Source organism: Falco biarmicus, chromosome 6 (assembly GCF_023638135.1).
Source record: "Falco biarmicus isolate bFalBia1 chromosome 6, bFalBia1.pri, whole genome shotgun sequence".
Lineage (NCBI taxonomy): Eukaryota > Metazoa > Chordata > Aves > Falconiformes > Falconidae > Falco > Falco biarmicus.
This window is the reverse complement of record NC_079293.1, coordinates 88,000,342-88,023,915: the sequence shown is the minus strand read 5'-3', so window position 1 is coordinate 88,023,915 and position 23,574 is coordinate 88,000,342. Positions and strand designations below refer to the sequence as shown.

The following is a 23,574-nucleotide window of genomic DNA, read 5'->3' as shown; positions in this document are numbered from 1 at the left end:
AACCACTGGCACCCCCGAAACACAACTGCCTACAGGTTGGGGAACTTAAGCTGCTGCTGCCAGCCCTGAAAATCCTATTTTCTTTTCTTTAAAAGTCTTCTACAAAGCTTCTGCTCCTCTGGAACAAAAAAACCCCAAAGAGCACACCTCATGAACCCAAACCAACATCATCCAGAAAGCTCAGCCAACCACACCAGCAAACAGCGAGTCCGGAGTTATGGAAAAACCCACAACACAACCCCTTCTCTCACAGTGACATGGTAGATAAGCCAGCCTCCTGGCTCTGGGGAGGTTATCTCACCATTTTCCAACACCTGCCCTCGGCCATCAGAACGAAGCCAGCTCAACTTGTAGCAACAGCATCTCCATGACCGGCTGGCTCAGCCACCCTGCCCTTCTCGCGTGGCCGCACTTCGTGCCAGCTCTGCCGCCATGCCTAAATGATCTTGGATCTAATGAAATCCATTTACTAGAGCTTTTTGATGGTCCAGAAGTGAAGAGGGAAAAACTCAGCTAAAAGGATTAACCAGGCAAACCCTTCCACAAACTATTAGTTTCATCTGCACCTAAAAATGTCATGAAATAATACATTTCTTTCCCACACTAACTTCAGTGTGTTTTTCCATATGATCCTAGAGGGGCTTGTTTGTTGTTGGGGTTTTTTTAAGTGAAATTATAATGAGGATATATAACTTTTTTTTTTTTTTTTTTTTTTTTAGTTTCTAACAAAATATTTATTGTGCAAGACCCAGAAGATAAAAAGGATGCAACTGTTTTTCTTGGTTTGTTTTGAGGTTATTTACTTAGGACTAAGCACCTCATTTTTCTTGTGTACAAAAAGTAATTATGCAGTCAAAAGAATTATGGCCTGCATACTTCAAAACATATGAAAAATGTAAAACTTTATTGCATACATTAATTTCTAACAAAGGACGTCTCCAGCATCAGTGTAACTGGTATAAGGCAGATAACTGATGTATGGTATATTTGTTGATGTTCCTCCCAAATGGGTTTTATAAAGGCAAACAAACAAATAAACAATTTCTTTCGTTATGTCTCTCTCTCTCGTATAAATTTCATCAGCCTCATACTGTAGGCTTAGGGGAGGGGGTTGTCCGTGGATTTATTTTTTTTTTTATTAAGCTAAAATATTCTGCTCAAGCAATCTGTTCACCACACTTGCCTTTTATTACCTTTCCATCCCCTGCATTTCGCAAACCAGGCAACCCCAGCTCCTGCCCGTGCCACTGCCCGGGCTGAGCCCAGCTTCCCCGCCATGGCAGCTCCCCCGGGCCCCCACCTCAGGGCAGGCTGCCGAGCCAGGATTGCTCCCGACATCCTGGTCCAGCAGCTTTCTATGTGCCTTTGGAGTAGAGGTCTGCAGAGTACTGTTATTTTTCTCCCCCTTTCCCCTGGCTGAAGTTCTGTGAGCGGGGTAAGCTCATTCCTACTAAATCAGCTGGGCTGGAAGGCCAAGGCAGGAGTTGTAAAACCGAAGTTCACAGCATCCTTATCTTTAGCTGAGCCACTTTAACTTTCTAACTATACATCTGGGTACCATATCCAAGAGGAAAAGGATGGCCATTTAAAATGTCAAGAATAACTGCAATCAGTTCTTCTCAGTGCCTCTCTTGAAGAAACAAAACAAAATTGAAGAGTGAAGGACAGATTCAAACGAGTCCTACTGTTTTAAGCGAATGAAAAAGGTTTTTTATATTAAGATATTAAGACAATGACCTAATCAAACAGAGACCTAATTTCCTTCCAATGCATGTGTTTATATGTTTCTGCCGTTTTCAACCCAACAATTATATACATATATATGTAAATTCATTGTGGTCAGGCAAACCCTCTGCTCCACTGATAGATGTGACATAACACCAGAAGTCCAGTGGAAAAAGGATTCATGGCATCCGACAAATAATACGCACAAATAAACACTGGCAGTTTCTATTTCAGTCATGCAGTTACCACACTAATTCAGCCAAACACCAACTCCTGCAACCTGATTTAAGCACAGCCCATTTCAGTATTTCACAGTGCCTGGTCAGGATTTAAAGACTTTAGGGAGAAGCTTGGCAGCTTCTCTTGGAGAAGATGGCTCTGCTCGCGTCACGCTTCTGGTCTGCTCCTGGCATGTCTGGGCACCAAACGGGAGAGCTGCCGGGATGGCATCGCCAAGGCTTAAGGTCTAACATAATTCATGCCAATGCGGTTCCTTTGTGTCTCGGTCCTCGTTTATAGGGTCTGGGCTCAGCCAGGTGTATGGAAGTCTTCAAAAAGCATAGAAATCCCCAAATAAAGTTCTGGCTTTGACCTCTCTCAATTTGAGGGAAGTTTGAACTTGGTGTAACCTTGAGGCCCATCTTTAATTGAAGTGCAGTATTTTGGGAACGCAGGGAGAAGGGGAGGGGAAGACCTATTTCAGGTTATACCTAAGCCATGAGGATCAAGCAACCCCAACGGCTGGCAGCTCGAGCGCCAGCGAGCCCCCCCAGCCCCTCAGCTTGCCGAGCCTACTTGCTACCTTGAAAATCAGAAGCTGCAAGTCTCCTTCTTTTGCACCTTCTTTGGTCCTCTCTCCCGCGACCCATGAAAAAAGCTTTCAGTGTTTCAGACATACTCATCACAGGTATCATGAGAAAAGCGGACCAGCGCCTGCTATCAATGGCCTGTTTGTTTTGGGGCTGAAATCTATCCACTGCCATTTCAGGCGTCCATCGGCTGAGCCACCATTTGACATGCCTGGCCCCAACAATCACAGGGGCTTGGCGGATGAAAAATGCTAGGATTTCATTTTATTGCGGGGATATCATTCATTCTTGGGAAGGTTCAAAAGTACATGCGTCAACTTATGTCATCAGGGTCAAACAAAGTGGCATGCAGAATCATAGCCAGATCGCATCAGTGGAGGGGTCTGGACGAAAAGCCAAAGAGTAAGGAGAAAGAAAAACGTTTTTTAGGATGCACCCTGGATCACTTCAGCAAGGGGAAAAGGGCAGGAGGTAAAGGATCCCCCCTGAGCACGTTGCCCTACCTGGCATGCACTGAAACGGAGTTGTGCTGATTTCACCGAGATTCCCACCACTTCTCGCCCAACGACACACCGATGGGTAAGAGCATCAAACAACAATGCCTCCCCAATCACCAAAACGTGCCTCCAGCGTACACCAGCGAGCCCCCACGTACACACAGACTTGCACCATAATAGCATTAGATGCCATTAACAGGCTTTAGCCTTGTTTCTTTTCAGTGGGAAAACTATTTGACATCCCTCAAGCCCAGGCTCAGCGCTGCTTGACCCTTTCCCTTCCCTGCCTACATTAAAAGAACAACTAAATCGCTGCACACAGAGCGAGCCAGCCCCTCCTCGCTCCAGGTGTCTGTATTTTACTTAGGGCCCCAAGCTTGATTCAGCTCATACAGTTTCTGACAAGCTTCAGCTGGCCCTCGTCACCGGACAGGCAGATCAATTAACAGAGGGATTTTTCTTCCCCTAGCTCTCTTCCTGGACCTTTAACCCCTTGTGTGTCCTAATGCTCTATGAAAGAAGGGCAGAAAGCAAGCGCCAGAAAAAAAGAATTGCTATTTAAAGCCTTTCTTTTTCCTCCAACCCCCCCGTGCTTTTGCTTTTTCTACCCATCTCAGAATCCCATTTTTCTGTCAAGATGCTTCTGATTGTTCAAAACTTCTCCTTTTTTTCCATCAGGACTGAAAATTGTAAAATTCCCTTTCCCTCTGTCTCTTCTTTTTTATTTTTATTTTTCTTAAAAAAACCAAATTCTTTATATTTTGCTACCAAAAGGGATGAAGTTTAATGTTTTCTCTGGGGTGGAGAATTCTTTTCCACTTGTTCACTTTTCTTTCTTTTTCCACTGCACCAATTTTTCCAGATTGCCACGTGGAAAGGACAAATTTTGGCTAAAGAGGCTAAGACCAAGCCTGTAGCTGATGCTCTGCAAGCTTTCTGGAAAAGTTACCAGAATACAAACGACATTTTGTGGATGGAAAGGAAAGAAAAAAAAAAAAGGGGGGGGGGGGGGGGGAGGTGTTTACAAGAGACCAAGGCTAAAAAAGTGTATGTTCAAAAACTACAAAATAGAAACCAAACAATTTCAAACTGGGAAAAAAGTATACATGGTTAGAAATTGCCCTATGAAAGAGAAACAATGTCAACATTGACAATTTTATTTTGCAATTTAATTATACCTCCATTTGTCTTTGGTGAGTGTGTACGAGAGAGCACGTCAGTGGCATGAGAAGCTCCTTCAGCAACAGCAAAACATAATAAATAAATTTAATTGCTAGTGATAATAATTAGACATTTCTGTGAAAAACAGTTCCCAGAACTAATAAAAACTATTGAGAAAAATAAATGTAATGGGTACTACAGGGAAATCCATTTAGATGCATTCCGAGAGATAAATAATGTAAAACTGATGAGGGTTTTTGATTATTTTTTACTTTTTGGAAAAACCCCTCCTACGGTTCCTTAGGAGAAGCCTATACCGCGACTCGTACAAATGGGTTCTGCCCATCACTGTAGTAGCAAAGTAGTACCACAGCACTAATGACAATAACAATTAACGATATATAATAAGCACCACGCAACCTGTCAATCTCAGAAGGCTGCAGCAACCCCACGGCACCCAACAAAGCCCAGTGTGAAGAAACAAGCGTGGCTCTTCCTACCAACAGCCTTCACCTGGTAAAATACATCTCAGGGTTAGCACAGGGAGACCAGAGGTTTAACTCTTCCCTGGAGGAGGTGATGGTTTCCCAGTACCTCTCCTCTCCACCCAGCTATTTCTTAGGCCAGGGTAGGAAGAAAAACACGGATGAAAAATGCCCCACTGCGGTGGGCACGACGGATGTGAGGTGGCAGGGGTATCGCCTCCCCTCCGTGCTTTATGGTGCACCATTTGCCTAGCAAGGGAGCGAGGAGGGCAGCCGGGAATCTTTCACTCCCCTCGGGGAGCGCTTACCAAGGGTTTGGGAGCACGGCACTATTTGCTGGATGGATGGACGGGTGCCGTTCAGTGTCTGCAACGCTTGTTAGAAAGCACCAAGTCGCTGCTGACACAGGCTGGGAAGGCGGTCAATAGCGGCAAGGCAGGGATGCACAAAGGAAACAGGAAGCCAGGGGAAGCCCAAAAGGATAAATTTGGGTAAACAGAAGTAGGGAAGAGTGACAGAGGGGGAGGACTCCCTCCCGGAAAGAAATGGCTCCAGAAGGAACATGGCAGGATGGTGGCTGCTCAGCTACACATTAGCTCTGTAGCTGGTAAGGGTAACTTCAGTCCTTGGGATATGTAAACAGGGGGATATAGCCTAGAAGCCTGAGGTAATATTATCTTTGTCCGTGGCACTGGTGTGACCACTAATGGAAGAGCGAATGCGGTCCTGATGCCTATGTTTCAAGAGGCTGTTGATAAATTAGAGAGAAGAGCCAAGGGAATGGCTAAAGGACTAGAAAACACTGGGAGGATTAGAAAACAATTGTGAGAGGCTCAAGAAGCTCAGACTGTTTAGCTTAATAAAGAAAAGGTTAAGGAGTGACTTGACCACAGTATACAAGAACCTTCACAGGAAACAGAAATTTGATGGAGAGCTCTTCAGTTGAACAAAGACATACGTAAAACAAGATCTAACGCCTGGAGGTCGAAGCTAGACAAATTCACACCAGAAATTAAGGGGAATTTTTTAACGGTGAGAGCACTCAGCAATGGGAGCAGTTTGCTGAAGACTGGGATGGCTTTGCTGTCATGGTATTTTAACAGCAGCTTTGGAAGGTCTGCTGAAAGACATAGCGACAACCTTCAAGGAGTCCTGTGGTCTTTCCTAGGCAGAAAGGCAAATTAGATAATGGCACTGCTTCTTTCTGCCTTTAGCATCCAACAATTTATAATCTATGCGTTATGTCTAAACATTCATAGCTGTCTTCACTGATGTGTAACGGTGTGCCTGCTATTGAACCACCCCCCCACCCACCCCCCCCCCACTTTTGGTCTGTTCATACTCTTAAACTGTTAGCAGGGAATACGGAACACGGCGCTCAGACGATACACGTGATGCTCAAAACTTTTTAATACACTTGTTTCTTTCAGATCAAGCCTGGTTTGACAATGCCAAACACAATGACCTGAATTTTTTAGAACTTTACAGTGCAAGCACAGAAGTCCAGCAACTCGTTCCACCTCTCCCTTTTAGAAGGATGATGATGCCCAAATTTCACTTTTTTAATCTGAGCATAGAGCTTGTCAGCAATTAATCCTGCTGTCCTCAGAGGGTCCTGCAGGAAAGCCCAGTGGGTATAAAGAAACAGGGTGTTTTTGAACAGAGTTTGCAAATGTGCCATTGCAAACTTAAAAAGCGAACTCTCCAACATGCATAACTGTGTGATCAGTGCTGACCTACTCTCAAACCTGCTCTCCATAAATTCATTAAAATACGAGTCTAACGAGCAAAATGAATGCATTCTTCTACCAAGGCTTTGATAACATTCCTGAGAGTATGCCTTTCATTTTTACCTCTCCATCCATCCCTGCAATGCTTCGCACGCACAATTACTGCGGACTGGTTTCTTGTCGAATCCACACGGTTCGAAGATAGTGCCCCTTTGAAAGTTAAAGCTAGGATGAGCAGTGCAAGGGGCTGATCAATCCTTTGGTCCCAAACATTTGTCAAATGGGATTTAATGAAAGAGGAGTGTCCTCGCTAACATGCTAAATCCAGCCTGTAATCCCCAGTATAACAAGAAAACAAAGACGTTTCCATCCCCTCTTATATCAGGAATAGAAATGGGATGATGGAATGATGTGAACATAAAATAATTGTACACACAGAAGCTTATGCAAAAAGGCTTTGTTCGGAAGTGCTGGAAAGCCACTCACCCCGAAACAATGGGGCAAATTAGCATGCATCCAGCCCAAGGGTGCAAGCGGCGCACACACGCACTCCCGGTGACGGATGCTTAGCTCTTGCTGGGAGGTCACCACTAGGAATCTTTCTTGAGAAGGCAGCATGTCAGATTTCAGACACTTTCCCTACAAATGGGCTTTTGCAGCTCAAAGGAGGTGGTGGGGGGGAGCTTTTCGATCCAGATAATAAAGTCCATTTACATGAAAAGATGCCGCTTTCAATGACATGATTAATTTCGGAAATACCTGGCATCTGAATGAAGCAAAGACTTCAAGAGATGACTGATGATGAGAAAAGATAATTAGGCAAATGTCAAGAGTCAGTGTTTTGATTGGTGACTGAGAGGCTGGTCTGACTAGGTTATCGTATACTCATTCCAGATGGAAATGAAAGGTCTTTGTAGGGAGAGCAGGGCGATCCGTTCATGGTTAAACATAAACTCTGTTTAAGCCCAGGTTTCTCCTTGGCTTTCCTCCTGGGAAGCCCTCCTACCCCAGCAAGCGCTCTACCTGCATGGTACTGGAGCAAGCTTGCCCCGTTTGAACCTTATCTGAATTATCTTGTTTTAAACCCGAACAATTTATCTTGCATTTCATTACTGGAAGGCTAGGGTGGTCTTAGCCTTTCCAAAACATCCCAGGCCATCCTCTCCCCAGCTCTCCAAAGCTGGAAGATAACACAGCCATTTTGCAGAGAGGGCAAAAGACAGCCCCGTTCCCAAATGTGCTGAAATACCTCTCCTCAGCGTCTCACCGAACGCCCAGGGTAGCCACAGCCATTAAATGCTGGTGCCCTCCACAGGGCAGATAAAAACCTGAGGAGGACGCGGGGACCCCGAGGTGGTGTACCCTGACAGGATCGCCCCGGTGAGATTGACGGATTATCTCCCCTTCAGAAAAGGAGGCATTCACAAGGCCTTCTCCCTAATCCATCACGGTGCTCCAGCAAGCGCTCCCCATCACTTGCCCCTTCTCCATGCACGCTGCTTTTGATTTGTGGGATACGCTGGCTTTGTGCAGGAGCATTTAATCCTCAGCAGGAAAACCGCTGATGCTCAGAGACTTCACTGGCTTTCCCAACCGGTTTTCAGAGGCACTCAAAGCACCGCTTGCTTCATCTCTCTATTGTTGGGGTGCAGACCAGACATCAAGCCTGGTCCGTCACCTACTGAGCCAGCTGCTGGCAAAGACCTCCTTGGCGAGGGCAGGCTTGAAAGAGCAGCCGACGAGGCAACAGTCTGATAAGTCATACCTAATTTGGCCAGCCATCCAACGCTGAGGCTGCTATTAGTTAATCTTCATATAATTTGTTAAAGTAGGCTTTATGAAGTACTGGAAATAATTGTCTCCCTCCCCCCTTCTGAATCCCGTGGCCGTGCACGGTTAGGGGTTTAATAACAGACTGTATCGCGCAGTCAGAAACGGCGAAGGTTTTATAGCAGTGCATTAGCCAGAGGTGGATAACCTATCTCTAGAGGCTTGATTGACTGGAAACATATTCTTAGCCTGCTTAAAACTGCTTAACGTGTGTCACGGAGGTCCCCCAAAATAAAACGTTCAGTGTATTTAGTGAAACTCTACACCCTAAGTACATGTAAGGGCACTGTAAGATACTAATTAGGTTGTAACATAAAACACCGTAAAAAGTGAAGCATGACATAGAAAAAAAAATGTTTAAGCTCTGGCCAGCTCTTTCATGTTAGAGAAATACATTAAAAATATATTCACAGCAAATATACTGGGGCTTTGAATAAATCTGTTCCTTATAGTAGCCCATAGCTGGAAAGTACAGATATTGCTCATTACCGAGAAGTTTCTACTTAACGTTGTCCTCAGATATTAGAAACTACCCTTATTTACTTTTCCTTAAAAAAAAAATAAATAAATCTGCTATCGCTAAGACCAGCAAATGATCATTACGATGACACTGGTTAAAATATGTATGCCCAGCTTTTTTCCCCTCAATCTTTTTCCCAGGAAGGATGAGGAGAAGGGTGATACCAGATGGAAATACTGATTCTGCATGATAGCATATAAAACCTACATCATCGTCGTTTTGGAAGGGTAACATACCTCGGAATTTTCCCCCTGCAATCTAAAATTAAAAGTACTGTTCAAACACCTTCTGCTGAAACACTAGCAGGAAGTTGGTTATTTAAGGTGGAAGTCTTCACGGCTATCTCATCTCTCTCATTCACGAACTACAAAAGCAATGTATAATGTCTTTTTTTAGCATCTATAAATTCTGAGATTTTCAGTATTTTGTATTTTAAGCATTAGTTGCCAGTCAAAAGATCTCCTGCGTACTTAGGCATGTTTCTTCTGTTATCTAGTGCCACTCAGCCATACCACATTTAATAAATTAGAAACACTACCTCCTTAATAATGTGGGAATTAGTGCAATTTTGAAACATTTAAGAATATAATTATTAACTATTAACAAAAAACGTGTGTGATGTAAGGAAGTAGAAATGGGTGCTGTCAAGCTTAAATTTAAATTTAGCAAACAAAATTAAGCATACATATATAGTTGTCTAGAAAGAAAATCTAGGTGAGATTGATCCCGATGCCTTTATAAACATCTGTAATGTTACATACACATGTATATAAATATATAAATATATATATATAAAATTTACATTGTACAAAAGTAACTGTTTAGATTCAAATATTATCATTCCACTACCAAAAGCTACCTTCTGAAAAGGCCTTGCCATTGTTGCACATTACTGCAAGGAATGAAGTGCTAATTTAATAAATATGTCGCTAGCTGTGTTCAAACTAAACACCCTTAATGTATGTTTGTTGTTGTATGTGCATAAGTTTACAGATTGCAAACCCCCTTACTAGGAAACAAGCTGCATTTTATCAATGCATATATTCTTCTTGGGATTTTATGGTTCTGCTTTAATGTGGACGGTCACTTTCCCTCCTTTGTTTGGAAAGGTACAGTTTATATTTCTTCCCAGATTTAGCATTTCCCTTGAAGGTTTTTGTGATTAACAATATAATATTTTTATTGAGTTATTTCACACACAAATGACTGGGCCCGAAGGGTATTCTAGGTTTACAAGATTTTACTAATAACTATGCTCCCCTTTGTATTAAAGCTGCTAATTAGTGCTTTTAAACAGCTCAACATTTAATTCTTTGAAGGCACCATATCAAGGGCTGATATAAAACTGTTTATGTAGAAGGATATATAAAATAAGAAGGTGTTAAACCCAACACAAATTGAGTGGCAGGGGGTTCCCTAAAGTGCTAATTTTATGTTTGTTTTCGTCTCATTTAAAGTTAAGATGTCTGCATTATAACAGTGATGTGTAACATGCTTTACATACAGATTAAGCAAAATGTGTCAATTTATGAGCCTTATTTGCCTGGAGAGGTAGCCACCAGTAGTTTCATCAGTGATTTTACGCATGTCTGTATACATATATATGTGTGCACGTGTGTTTTCGGATGTGGGGGTACAAAAGTGCGTGTTGTGTATACATAGACGTGTGAGTGCCCATACACACACAAACACATTTTTATGTCCATATTAGCTAGTCTCTGTATGTCCCTGTAATTCAGTGATTACAGAAAACGCAAAATGAATTAATTATGTGAGCCTGCTCATTTTAAAAAATTTAAATATTTCATTTCATTTAAATATACTGTGAGATTTTAAAGCCACGTTTTGTTTAATTGGTGTTGCTAAACTGAACCGATTTATACACACTGAGGATATTAGATGGCTCTAATCGAGAAATAAATGACTTGTGAGCTACATTTTACCCTTCTTTTCTCCAAGTTAATCTTCAAAACGTCCCAGAAATTCATTAAAAACATGGGAATTTTCACTCAAAGTGCTGAATGAAAATTGAAAAACTGCTTCTCAGAAAACTAAAGATGAAAATTTCCATTTTTCATCAAAGCCGTTGTTCATACAACTACAATTTTGAGCACTGCACCGAACAAGATTTTAAAAATAACCTTGTGAAGTGAATTTCCAAGTCTCATAAGGAACCGTGAATTAAGTGAAAGTCTCAACTATCCATCTTTGGCTGACCCCACCTCACCCCCTGAGAGCACCACCGCTGTGCTCCATGCTCTGCAACCACTTGTGGAGGGGTGGCAATTGTTTTCTGATATATCCCTATATATGTCTATAAGACGACACAGCTTCGTGCAGACACGAGAGACCAGATCCTGGAAGCGGAAGAGCTCAGTGCAGAATCCCACCCGAGCTACATGGTCCTGGTGAAATTAATCAGTTTACAGGTCCTGAGCTAGTACAGGTGTACTCATTTCAGGGTTCATGTGCAAAACTGATGAGAATTTATTTATGCAACCTAGCGGCTGTGCATAATTATGTGCTAAATGTAATTTACATCGTACCAAAAGTGTCTGGTGCAAACATTAAGATGGAGAATGGCGCTAAGGTAAAGCCGCAAGAGGGGGTAAAAAAATAAGGAGAACTATCTATCAGGTAGGATAACAAATACATTAATGTCATCTCTTTAATGCTGTAACTTATTGCAAAGAAACGGAGGTTAAGAACTAAATATCCACCCTTTGCATTGAACAGTAAACTTTTTTTGAGAGCTCCCTTCTTAAACGACATTCAGTTCTGTCTTTTCACTTTCAATAGGCAAGTATGAGACATCAGCATCTGGCTACCCTGGCCAATGTACAAATGCAGGCTAAAAATAGACTTTCCCCATAGATATCAGTCTAAGTAAACTGCCTGTTCATGGAAAGATGATAATGTAAGAAGAATATAAGCAACTGCATCTTTGTGGCATTGTTACTTCAAGAATAGTGCTTCAGCACTATGTTATGTTTATTTGGGCAAGCATTTTTCTCTTTTGTAGGATGAATCACTTATTTTGCAACCAATACTACAAACGTTTTGGTCTGTTTATTTTATATGTACGTACGAAGGCAGTGGGTGGAAATGAACTGGCTAAAGTCAAGATTTTCTTAGCATGATCTTGAGTAAAATCCAGAGTGGCTTTTTCAAAGTCTATTTCAAAAGGCCCATTAAAGCTTTACCTCATTCCCGAAGTATATGATCTGCTGGCACTGTCAAAGCAGAGGTAGTAATGCTGTCCCCACAGCTTCGGGAGCTAGCACCAGCATTTGCATCTGATTTATGCACCTCACCACATGCTGAAGTACCTAGAAAGACATGGATATTGTTTTGTGTTCAAAATTTAAGGTGAAATTACATATATGATACTTTACAGTTGCCACGGCATTAGAACCTAAAATCCACAGATCTCTCATTTTCATGGTCTTTGTTTCCCTACTCCTCAAGTCAGCCTCCCCTGGAGAGCCTCTGGGAGCAAGAAAAATTGGAAAGTTGCCCTGACTCTCATTGTGCCCTGACACATGTGTTGGTATGCTTCAGAGCAGCCTAGAGGCAGCTTCGAAAAATAACATCTGGCAGTTTGCCTCCAAGACTTGAATTTATCCTACCAAACTTGAGGCACACACACTGAGGCATCTTTGGTGGGAGCCCATCACTTTGTTTCCTCTCTAGGCAAGAAAGAAAGGCAGACACATCCAAAACGGGCACCCCCGAGGCACACGTGGCTTGGTTTTCTTTCTAAATTAATCCCATAAAAGAAAGAAGAAACGCAGTTACGATGTGAACGCTGGACTGAATAGAAATGGGAGAGCAGCTCTGCCACTTCTCCTTGTTGTACCTTGGGAAGCATAGCCATTAACCCACTGGCATAAGCGCTTCTACAACAGATCGACGGGCGCCACTACCTTTTACTGTACAGTGTCAAAGAGCTGTCTGCAGCCGAACATTCAGAAAAGTCCATAACTGTCTGTCTCTGTATGGTCTAAGTCATTTATATTATCATGAGATGCACCAGCTTCTCCTTTGCTTCTGTGTGAACTTACCGTACTGAAGAGTTGCCTTGTACTACCGCATGACAGCCCAATTCCTAATAAATCCCACCTGACTGAAATGAATTAGGTCTGGGAATATGCGTTCCAGATTATTAACCAGCACCTTTGCAAGTAACTTACCATCCACATTTATTAAAGATATTGGGTGATAATTTGTGCAGTGTTCTGGATCTCTCTCTGGTCTAAGAATTATGGTAATTAGTGCTCAGAGAGAGGATGTCACTCGTATGTTTCTCAGGGTGCAGAGAATAGCATATCATTACACTCCTTTTAGATTTGAGATGGATCGCTCTAGGGCTGTTCCTATTTTTTAACCTTGGCCAGCTGCGCCTGGACAGAGGCTTTGAGCAGGTCGGGGACCTGCGCCCCACCTCCACCGTGGGGGACAGCGGGCTGCTTGCGCTGACCCGGCCCCTCGCTTCCAGCTGCAAAGGAGAGCAAAGATCTCTTGGACTGGGTTTCAACTTCAGCAGGCATCTGCCCCAGAGGAAACACCAGGTTTGATGAATGGCATGGAATAAAAGGTACCTGCATCGTCTGTGCGCAGTGCCGGGTGGGACCCGATGGTCCTTCTGAGGGCTGTGCGAGGCCACTCGAGGAGGAAGGATCAGTGAGAAGCTCTGCCGGAGGCTGGCACAGGAACGGGGCTGGTGCCACAGAGTCGCCGCTCTAAAAAGCCTTCTAAAATGGCAGGCGGTAATAAACCACCTTCTTCAGTAATAAACCACCTTCTTCGGAGACATCAGAAAGCAGGTCTTCAAATTCTAGGAGATAATTCAAGAAAGAAGAAAATGATAAACTCCCCCAGGAACTGAAATATTAAATACATTCCATAAATGGACTTTCACTGCCCAAAGTCCTTGGAAGCGCACCTGTGGTGGTGCCAAGCAATCAGTCTGTCCCAATTACCCAAACTACCAATAATACTAAGGGCTTACTAATAACACGTGCATCTCAGAGTTCCAAGAGACTTTAGCCATGTCCTTCACTGATGTTACACCAATCCCGCAATGTTATCTGAAAATCTCTGGCCGTTAAGATTCCTCTGCCGGAACATGATGTCTTCATACCACTTTCCTGGAAGAGAAAGTAATATATGTTGCCACATCTTCATTTCTATGTGCACTCATGCAGACACACAAAGGACTGTGATAACAGTACCGTCAACTCTGTTTTCTTCACCCCTCTGTAAAACTTTTCCTTGCCTTATTTCATAGCTAGTCGTTAAACAGTGCAATAATTTCCATGGTGCTGTTTTGGGGGATGAAAAAAAATAATCAACTTTTCCCTTCAACAACATACTCCTGCTTGACTTTCATCAAAGAGTTAAACAGCCAAGGGCTTTTAGCATCTCATTTCACTTACACACACAGGCCATTATAACCTGCATAAACAAGGATGACAAGTTGAGATTAATGAAGGTCCCAAAGTGACAGAACAATTTAATTGTCAGAAATCATAGGAGGTGAACTTTGCCAGTGTATTTATATAAGGCTGCCATAGTCTAAAAACTTCCCTAATTGATTATGACCAATAAGTAATAACACTGGAAGCAGTTTTCTGGTATACAAATAAGAAATGACCCAAAACAGTTAATAGCGGTATTAAGATGCGCAATATAAGAATATTAGACTGATAAAATAAATGACCAATAACGCTCTGCAAATAATTGCAGTGTTTGCACTTAAAAGTAGAGCAGAGCAAACCGCAGCTCTGACGAAAGTCAGATGAAATGGTCTGGCTTTAGAAAAACAACTTGCAACCACCAGGCAGTGAGCCTTACAGTGATATCACAGCAGCAGGATCCACATGGATCTGAAGTGCAATGCTGTTTGCTGTTCTCTCTCCCCTGCCTTACTTTAAGAAACTTCTAAACTTTTTTTTTTTTTAAAAAAAACTCTCTTAAAATTATGGTGCCTTTTTGTTCAAGAGGAATAAAACCAGTGCCATGTAAGCAAGCACACGTACACATGCAAATATCTGATACTAATTAAGGGGGGGCAAGCCATGCAAAGTATCACTTTTAACCTTTGACAGAGTCACCAGGTAACTCAAAGCTCAAAAATAAAACCCGCAGCTCTTTGTCTTTTTGAATTCCACGTGCTCATTCAGTTGTTGCCTAAATGAGACAATTGCCTTTGGAACTCGCCACCCCAACTGGAAGCCTGTTCAACCTGTTCCCTGGCCTTTCTATGATCGTATCTCCTCATTTTTCACTTCCACATACCCTGTCTTATGTTCCACTTACATCTTCTAGTCAGGCTTCTCCAATGATCCCAAGCAAATCTTCAAACTAATTTGAATGATAACTCTTAGAGAGCTGGAATAACCTCCTTTATGTTTTTCTTCTTCTTTTTTTTTTTTTCCTTCTGTTTTTTTTCGGAAGGTAAGTAACTAACTGTGCTGGCAGTATTCCCTCTTCTAAATATAAAGAATATCTTTTCATTCCAGTAATATTTTACTTAAATGGCTGCCAGGGATGGCTGTATAATTGATCCTGCCTTTGAGCAGGAGAAGAGAATACATGGCCTATGGATTTCCTTCCAGTCTTACATTTCAATGATTCTCTAATGATAAAGGAAAAAGGCCGCACTTAATGCATTTCACTCGTACCACCTCGTAACTGTCCCTCCACACGGCTAAATCAGACTCCTTGCACCATCTTGCCCTCTTAGTTACAACGGCACGTGTCAGCTTGGCTATTCCAAACCTCTCCCAGTACGCCAGCCCAACGGGATGGGATGCTGCGGACCAAGGGCTGCCTCCGTATACATGCACTGCTCCCATTAGATCAAAGGGAAAGGTAAATATAGCTGAGGGAGAAATTGTCTCCATATGTCACACGCAGCCTAACTGGTGTTTTATAAAATGATACTTACTGTCACCAGCAATCTGTGAAAACACTCCTGATTTCCATGGGATCTTCCCCTTGCTACTCTTTTCAAAAGCTTAGAAATAAGTTAGATTCTTTTCACAGGAATTTCTGCAAGCAGAAAGTCTACGCTTACTTTTCAGCAAGAGCTGGAAAACCTCAGTCCCAAATGCATTACATGCTTTTGGAGTTCAGAAAGAAAGTGCCCACATTTCAATTTAGATTAGTTAGACACATCTTGATAAAAGCTGAGGTCTGACTAACCTTCCTCAGTGCCGCTTTGAGCAGGGCATACGCAGCATTAAGGGCAAACTCCTTCCTCTCCAGTTTAGCTTCTCCTTGATGAATACATTATCTGCAGGATTTTTAGCAGAGATTTTTTTTTGGGGGGGGTTGAAAATGGCCGGACAAATACTTTGTGTAAACCTCTTTCAGACAGCAGATAACTTATAGCTGCTGCTCGGCTGATGGATTTTGAGAAATGAATATTCGAAATTCATGGCATCTTGGCTGATCCCTGATGTATTTTAATTCTTTGATCAGATAAATGTAATTGCTTCAAAAAAAAAAAAAAGTGTCTTGAAGGACTGGGAAAATGAATTCAAAATGTGCTTTCAGAATCAGTTAAGGTTATTTACAGAGAGGCTGGGCTTCTACAACCTTTTTCCCCGTAAAATCTGTCGTGTGTTTATTTACAGAAGGGAAGGGAAAGGAGCACAGATCTAAACACCAAAGGGTTAACCAAATGTACTTTTTTGGGGGAAGGCTCAGGTCACGCCACTCTTGAGCCAAGGTACGCTTTCAAGACTTTTATCATCATTAAAATCCTCACTGATAACAAAACCAGAGCTCCTTAACCTTCTTACGTCACCTCCCGCTGGAAGGTCGGGAGCCCAGCTCGTAACAGGGTTGGGAAGGACACGCCGCAAACATCATGGTTTGGCTCCGGCACTTGTACTTGATAAGTCCAAAACAGCCCGCTTTGACAGCCCCTTTATATGCAAGCTTGAAAAATAACCTATTTAGCATTCCCCAGCCCCAGCACATGATTTCACTGGGAAACTATGCAAAAGATACTTTGGAAATAAATATGCACAAGAAATTACAACTCCGTCTGAATGACCCCCTACCTTGGAATGTCTAGAACTGTGAGAATTATAAAGTCAGGAAATATGTACAGGCCTAGTGCCTCGAAAAGTTACTATTCCTTATTAGGAATCTGCACAGACATGGAAGCAGGAGTTGTATAAACTAAAAGGAAGATTTTTTTCCTGTCGCTTACATGCCTAGTCCTTGACCTATCCCATTTATAGTTTCCTTTAAGATACTATGCATTGCAAGTTCATTTGTTTCCTAGTAGTCCTCCAGCAGTGATCTTCGGACCCAGCCAGCACTGCAGACGGAGCAGGGCTATGTAAGCAGAAGCTTGAGATTTATACGCCTGTAAAATCACAGGTATTCATTTATATCACTGCTAACAATTTTGAGCTCTGACTCCACAATTTCCAGGTAAAAGGTGTCCTTACTCTCTGTCTGAAAATCTTAAATGCAGACATATAAGAACTGTTTAGTCTGCTTTACTATAAATAGGAGGTAATATGTTATTTCAAACAAAAAGCATACCATAAACTACGCACTTAATTTTGACAGATTGTGCTTTCCTATATATGGCGTGGTCCTGCTGTGCTTTCATGGATCAAACTCCCATTGACTTCAGCTGTGTCTCCTAACAGTGCAATTCCAAATATTGCCTTTTGCTATACTTCCCACCTTTGGGGTTTTTTCCTAATCCTTTTCTCCACATGAAAGTACAGTATCCTGCAATATCCAATTGTAGGCTTGCACAGGCAACACAAAAGCCTCTCAAGAGCTGAAAAATGCTTGCAAGAAGAAATCCTCTCCATTCCCTTTCCTCTCCCCCCACCATTCCAATGACACGATTAGACGATCCTCCAAATTAGGGAGAACATCACTGCTGCAGATCACCCCCAAAATCTGCAAATGAAAAACAACTGCTTCTCCACTGGGGATAACGGGATAACCCTCCGGCCAACATTCTGCTCTGCACCCCCCCAGTTTGCAGTTGAATTGCATGGTGTGTTTATTCTTCTAGTGAACAGGCCCATTATATGACTTAAAAGTGCTAGTGTACACAGCCCTGACATGTCCATTACATCCACACACACTGATACGTAGATTACAGAGAAGTTCAGGTTACCCAATTAAGAATTTGAGCTGCATGTTGGAAACCAAGAAGCAGAAGGGAGCTCTGGATGGAGTATTTCACTTTGCACGCTGATAAAGACACCGTCTGTCTACAGAGTGTTGATCCACCGGGTCCAAACAGCGGCAATCAGGAGAGAGGGACTGAAGAGAAAACTCCAAGCCCAAATATAAAGCCAAAATGCTGGCTCCTAGGTCAGCCTCTGAGAACTGGAAAAATGAGACTGAAAAGAGGCGATGTGGCTTGTCCTCCTGCCAGTGCAGAAGTGCAGCCTGCAGGATGGGTGCAGGGAGAAGCAACCACAGGGGCGCTGGGCATGCCCAGGGCAGCCCGCCTTGTCCCTGCATCCCACAGCCGCTTCACATCCTGCCTCCTCGCTTGCACCGGGACTCACGCCTTTGGCCAAACAGCCCACGTAGCCAGCGACACAAATACCAAGTTAAAATCCAACCCCAGCCCTCACAAACCAACCCTGCTGTACCAGGCATCTGGCCCAGCCAGCGCTTACTCCCTCAGCACTTCCCAGCTCGGGGCTGGGGCGGATTTTGCCATGTGAGCCTTTCGGATTTGAGCCTACCATTGGTTATCAGGGACCGTCAGCTTTAATGAAAATAAACTAAAAATACTGCAAGAGGTTTTCTGAGCCTTTCATTAAGCTGAAAACCTAGGTGTTGCAACTGCCAACGATGTCGAGTGACTTAGACCTGGAAGACTGAAAAAACCCCTCCGTGGGCAGGGGGGGCAGGGCCGTTGTCTTCGATGTGGCTCTTGCAAGGGGCTTGAGCTCCAGCTACGCATGCTGTGGGCCGGCACGATCGCTGCGTGGGAATGAATAACTCATGTGCTATGGGGCAGCCGCGCATGCTCCCGCTGCTTTGAGACTTCTTTTTTCCCTGGTAAGGTGCGTGTCATGAATCATTTCAGGTTACCAGGAGATCCTCCGCTGACTTCAATGGGAACAGAACTGAACCTTAAGCAGTTGTCAAGGAGGACACTGATAAAGGCAGCTCTAGCCGCTTCCATTTTATTTAAAGATGTTGTTACGTGCTTTGACAGTTCAGCCCTGCACATTTAAACATTCGGTTACTGTAGCTTTAGTGAAAGTGATTCTCTCTAGCAATACAAATCTCTGGTTACCAAACATTTACTTTATGCTTTCAAAAAGATAATCTAACAACATCCAGAGTTTTCTGTTTCCAAATAAAATGAATTCACGATATCCCCTCGTGTTATTGTTACGGACTGTACAGCTAAATTTAACTCCTTTATCTCATGCTGATCTTTCAAATAAAGTTCATTATTATATCAGGTATGTTCACAGTTAGCAATGATTGTTTAATATTAAACACCCTTTGCCAATAAAGCTCCATATATAATTGACTGTTACAATCTCGGTTACAGCTGTTCCAATAACAAAAGCTATAATTAAAATCACATTCGGCTTTCTGAGATAACCACTCTGGCCTCACTCGCACAGAAAGCAGTACCTTGGAACTGTCCTGAAGACCAGAGCGAGACCATTGCTCCAAGAACGCCCCCATCCGTGGAAGACTGCAGAAGCTGGTCCTCTTCTCCTTTGGGAAGGAGGGGGCTGAAATTTTGGTGTTTTCAGGCATATTACTAGCTGGTCATATCCTGTAGAAGTCCAGATGACCTTTTGAACAGTCAGACTTAGCCAAAAAACTTATAGCACTTTAACTTTCTACAATGTTTTCCTAACAAAATATAACATTTTTCCTAATACCAATATAGTTGAGCTTCGTATATTTGAACTGTGAAACTTGCCCTCTGATAGTCTCTCCTCTACTTCTTTCCCGTCTAGCTCAAACTTGAAAAATCTTGAGGGAAAATCGATTTATACATATTTGAGTTCAGAGTAGACAATGGTATTCTTTTCCTGAGATAAAAGTAATAGAATCTTCCTTGCTTATGACTCTCAAAATGCCTGCCAAAGAGTTCACCTTGCTTGGACATCACGTGCCACATGAAGACTTAATATGCCACGACTACGAACACTGAGATTAGATGCTAAGAATTGCAGTGGTTTAAAACAGCAGATCAGTGAATTTTGAAGTTAACTTTGTGGCCTGCATTTTTTTTGCACCACGTAAGAAGCAAACAATAATCTAAACTGTGGATTGGCTTAACAGGATAAAGCAGAAAGACATGCCCATCCTTACCCACCGAAGCACAGGTAACTCCTACAGTTGCTGCCCTGTAGAGGCAGGAAAGCACGGCTTCAGCAGAAATCTGGCCCTGTTGTTCCCCAAACCTGTAACCATCCAACCCTGCACGACAAGGGACACACACTCTCCCTGGAATGGGAACAAGCTCATTCCCTTCTGAACTACCATTGTTCCCACCGTTGATATAGGTGCAACTGTATGTTACTCTTTTATGTGAAGTAGGTCATAATATCTCCGTTTGCTCTTAAGGAACTGTATATCTGCATATTTATAACAGCTAGAACTGCTGCCCCATGGAAGAGACTAACGGTCCCACCCCGGGCAGCCAGCCTGCCTTGTGGCGGATTAGGTGGAGACCTGTAAGCAGTGACACAGAGAGAGCTGACCTTGCTCCGGACCTACCACCATTTCCTCAAAACATTGTCAGGTACACACTCCACAACCCCAAATTTAACTTAACCATAAGCAGCATAAAGAAATCACACAGAGCGCTCTGCTCCGCTCCTCCATTTGTCTTCCCCCTCCAAATATTCAGTTTAAAGAACTGAGATCCCAATACCAGTAGGAACAGGCAACTACCACAGCACAAACTGAAGGGTTCTGCCCTGGAAATCTAACCTTACAACAAACTATTCTGACCAAAATTTGGCAGAATCAGATGTGTGGAGTAGGCTCTTATCTTGACTCTTAGCATCTTACTGTAGCATCACCTAGTTTATTAACATTACAAAGGACCAGCAGTTCAACTCTTCTTTCTTTAAGTAAAGCAAACACACTACGGGTTTTAAAGGATAGAAATAAACATAATTAAGTGAGAAAAGGAAATTAATAAAGTTCCTACCAGAAGACTAGCTTCACCAGGACTTCAGCTACAGGCCAGATTTTCAGCCAGTGCCCAGCAGTGTTATTCCAGGCACTTCAACCACACTTCTCTAGTTCACACCCTCAGAAGAGCTCAGCCCTTGCCCATGAGCATGCAATTATGGCTAGGCAGCCTTGACCACTGGAGGGTTTCTTCATTGCTGGGTCATCCTGAAATATGCCAGGAAAAGATCTGTGGCATCTGAGTTGTCCCCTTTTCTCCTCTTCATCCAGTCCCAGTCCCACTGTGGCTGGCTGAAGCTTTCTTTGCTCTTCGTTCACCCACCTAGCCCCTGCCTTGTAGGGTGGATTGGGGAGGCTGTGTCAGCGGTGCTCAGCATAAATGAGATGTTGCCAGTTTTTGAACAGACTCTGAACTCATCTGAATTGCTCCACACCGGGTGCAGTGATTTAGGAAAGCCGTGCCAATGTGCAGAGCTATTTTGCAATCATGCCTTTATGTTCAAGTGAGCAAAAAACTCTGCTTCCGAGCTTCCTCATGTTTGAAATTTATACCCAAAATCTGCATGAGAAAATGGTTTGGTGTTTCCATACAGAAATAAACGCAATTTGTTTTTATGAGGGTAATGTACCAGGCTAAATAAAAATAATCTTCCACAGCACTTCAGAGTGAAAATGAATTTGGGGTAATTCCAAACAGTAACCTACTGAGTACTGACCTACAGAGGACAAGTAAACCCGTCCTTGCACTGCTCCTTGGTACACTTATGCAGGACAGTATTAGGTCTGGAAGCACCCTTCTCATTGCATCATTACAAAGGGCTTTACAAAGCAGCTCTGCTATCACGACGAGTTCAGTGCTTCTGTTGTCATGCATTATTTTCTGAATAGGTAACAAGCGCCAGGACACAAGGAATTGGCCTCAAGTTGCACCAGGGGAGGTTTAGGTTGGATATTAGGAAAAAATTCTTCACTGAAAGGGTGGTCAAGCGTTGGAACAGGCTGCCCAGGGAGGTGGTGGAGTCACCATCCCCGGGGGTGTCTAAAAACACCTAGACGTGGTACTTAGGACATGGTTTAGTGGTGGGCTTGGCAGTCCTGGGTTAACGGTTGGACCTGATGATCTCACAGGTCTTTTCCAACCTAAATGATTCTATGATTCTATGAATACGCACAAGAAAAGGCATCTCTTGGACCTGGGACATCAAAATGGAAACAAGTTTCACACCTGTTCGCTCAGGTTTCCCACAAATGTCTGTGGTGAGTCTTTAACTTCATCTGGTCAGCTCTCAGAGCCCGGCAGAGCATCTTTATTCAGCAGCAGGTCTGAGCCCCTCACCTGCCACAATAATGGACCCACCTCTCTCCCCCCAGCCCCCCATCTAAGAAGCGAACACACATGATGTATGTTTTAATGTAATACAGGGCTCCCCTCGTTGCATCTCATTCATTCGACAGCTTCTCCTATCTGGCACCAAAGCCCGATTAAATATTAATATGGGGTGGGTCTTATTATTTCCTGACTTCCAAGAATCCACTGGTAAATTGAGATCTAGCTGCTAAAAATTTCTGACACAACATAATTTGTATTGAACCCTCTTTCCATGCCAGAGTGCCAGTGTTAATAAATCAGGCTGTTCACATTGAATAAATCTATTTAAATACTTATAAAATATTAAAGATGCATTTGGGAAAAGCCTCTAAGGTGATTGTTGCACCTATGCACCTCACAGTAACTAATTTATTAAAGAGTTTGCAAACCTGGGAAGGAAGGGAAAAGAAAAATGGTTTCATAAACCAAGAGCAGAAGCCAATTTTTCAGCTCAGATGATGAAAGGAAGCATGCATTTCTAATCAAAAAGACAGATACGCCTTTTCTCTCCCACCATTCCCTCAACAGCAAAGTGCCTTTTCATCATCAACAACACTCCATTCCTAATGTCTGCTGAGGCCTTTCTGCACCTTCTCCATACACTAGTAATGTACACACAGCATCCCTTTGAAACAAGAGCCCATTAGCTGTGGCAGACTACCTTTTCACATGAAGTCCTTCCGTTGGTAGTCATCAGCAGAGTGCTAAATCATCCCAACCGGGCATGCTCGTATCATGGCAGTGGGATAAACAGATATTTAGAGCCACAGGATGAAAACTGCGTTTCTACCTTTCTTGAAGGTTTGTTGGTTCTTTGTTTTTGGGTTTTTTTAAATTGGTTTTTTTGTTTGTTTGCCTTTTTTTTTTTTTTTTTTTTTTTTTTTAGGAAAGGTCATAAACTACCCAGGGAACATCTAGCTCTCTTCTCTCACCCCCTTTCCTCCTCCCTTAAACCCAGAATTTTTTAACAAATCCACTTTTGCTTACACCCAGGTCATCTGTAATTTTAGACCTTCAACCAGCCAGTCCCCTTTAAAGATTACATAGTAAATGCAACCATAAATTTGCCCCACAATAAGAAACGAGTTTGAGCATGCCCTGCAAGAGGGATTTATGTGATTGTTTTCCTTCCAGTGGGCGTGGTGGAGGGATATAGAAACTGTCAGCGACAGCAGCAAGCGGGGTGATACTTCACAATAGCTACCTGAGTAATGCAAGAGAGATTAAGCCTAAATTGAGGACTGCCATTTCAGAGGACAATTAATTTT

At 42.9% G+C, this 23,574-nt stretch overlaps 1 long non-coding RNA gene across 1 annotated transcript in view; it reads right to left on the bottom strand.

Annotated features, from left to right (window-relative positions):
- LOC130151727 (uncharacterized) overlaps positions 1-23,574 on the bottom strand; it is a 75,846-nt gene that overhangs the window by 35,176 nt on the left and 17,096 nt on the right. Inside the window, exons 3-7 of the long non-coding RNA XR_008822696.1 lie at positions 19,414-19,561; positions 17,921-18,069; positions 13,769-13,907; positions 13,359-13,594; positions 11,961-12,086 (exon numbers count right to left, since the gene is read on the bottom strand). This is a non-coding gene — a long non-coding RNA (uncharacterized LOC130151727). The remainder of the gene's footprint in view (positions 1-11,960; positions 12,087-13,358; positions 13,595-13,768; positions 13,908-17,920; positions 18,070-19,413; positions 19,562-23,574) is intronic.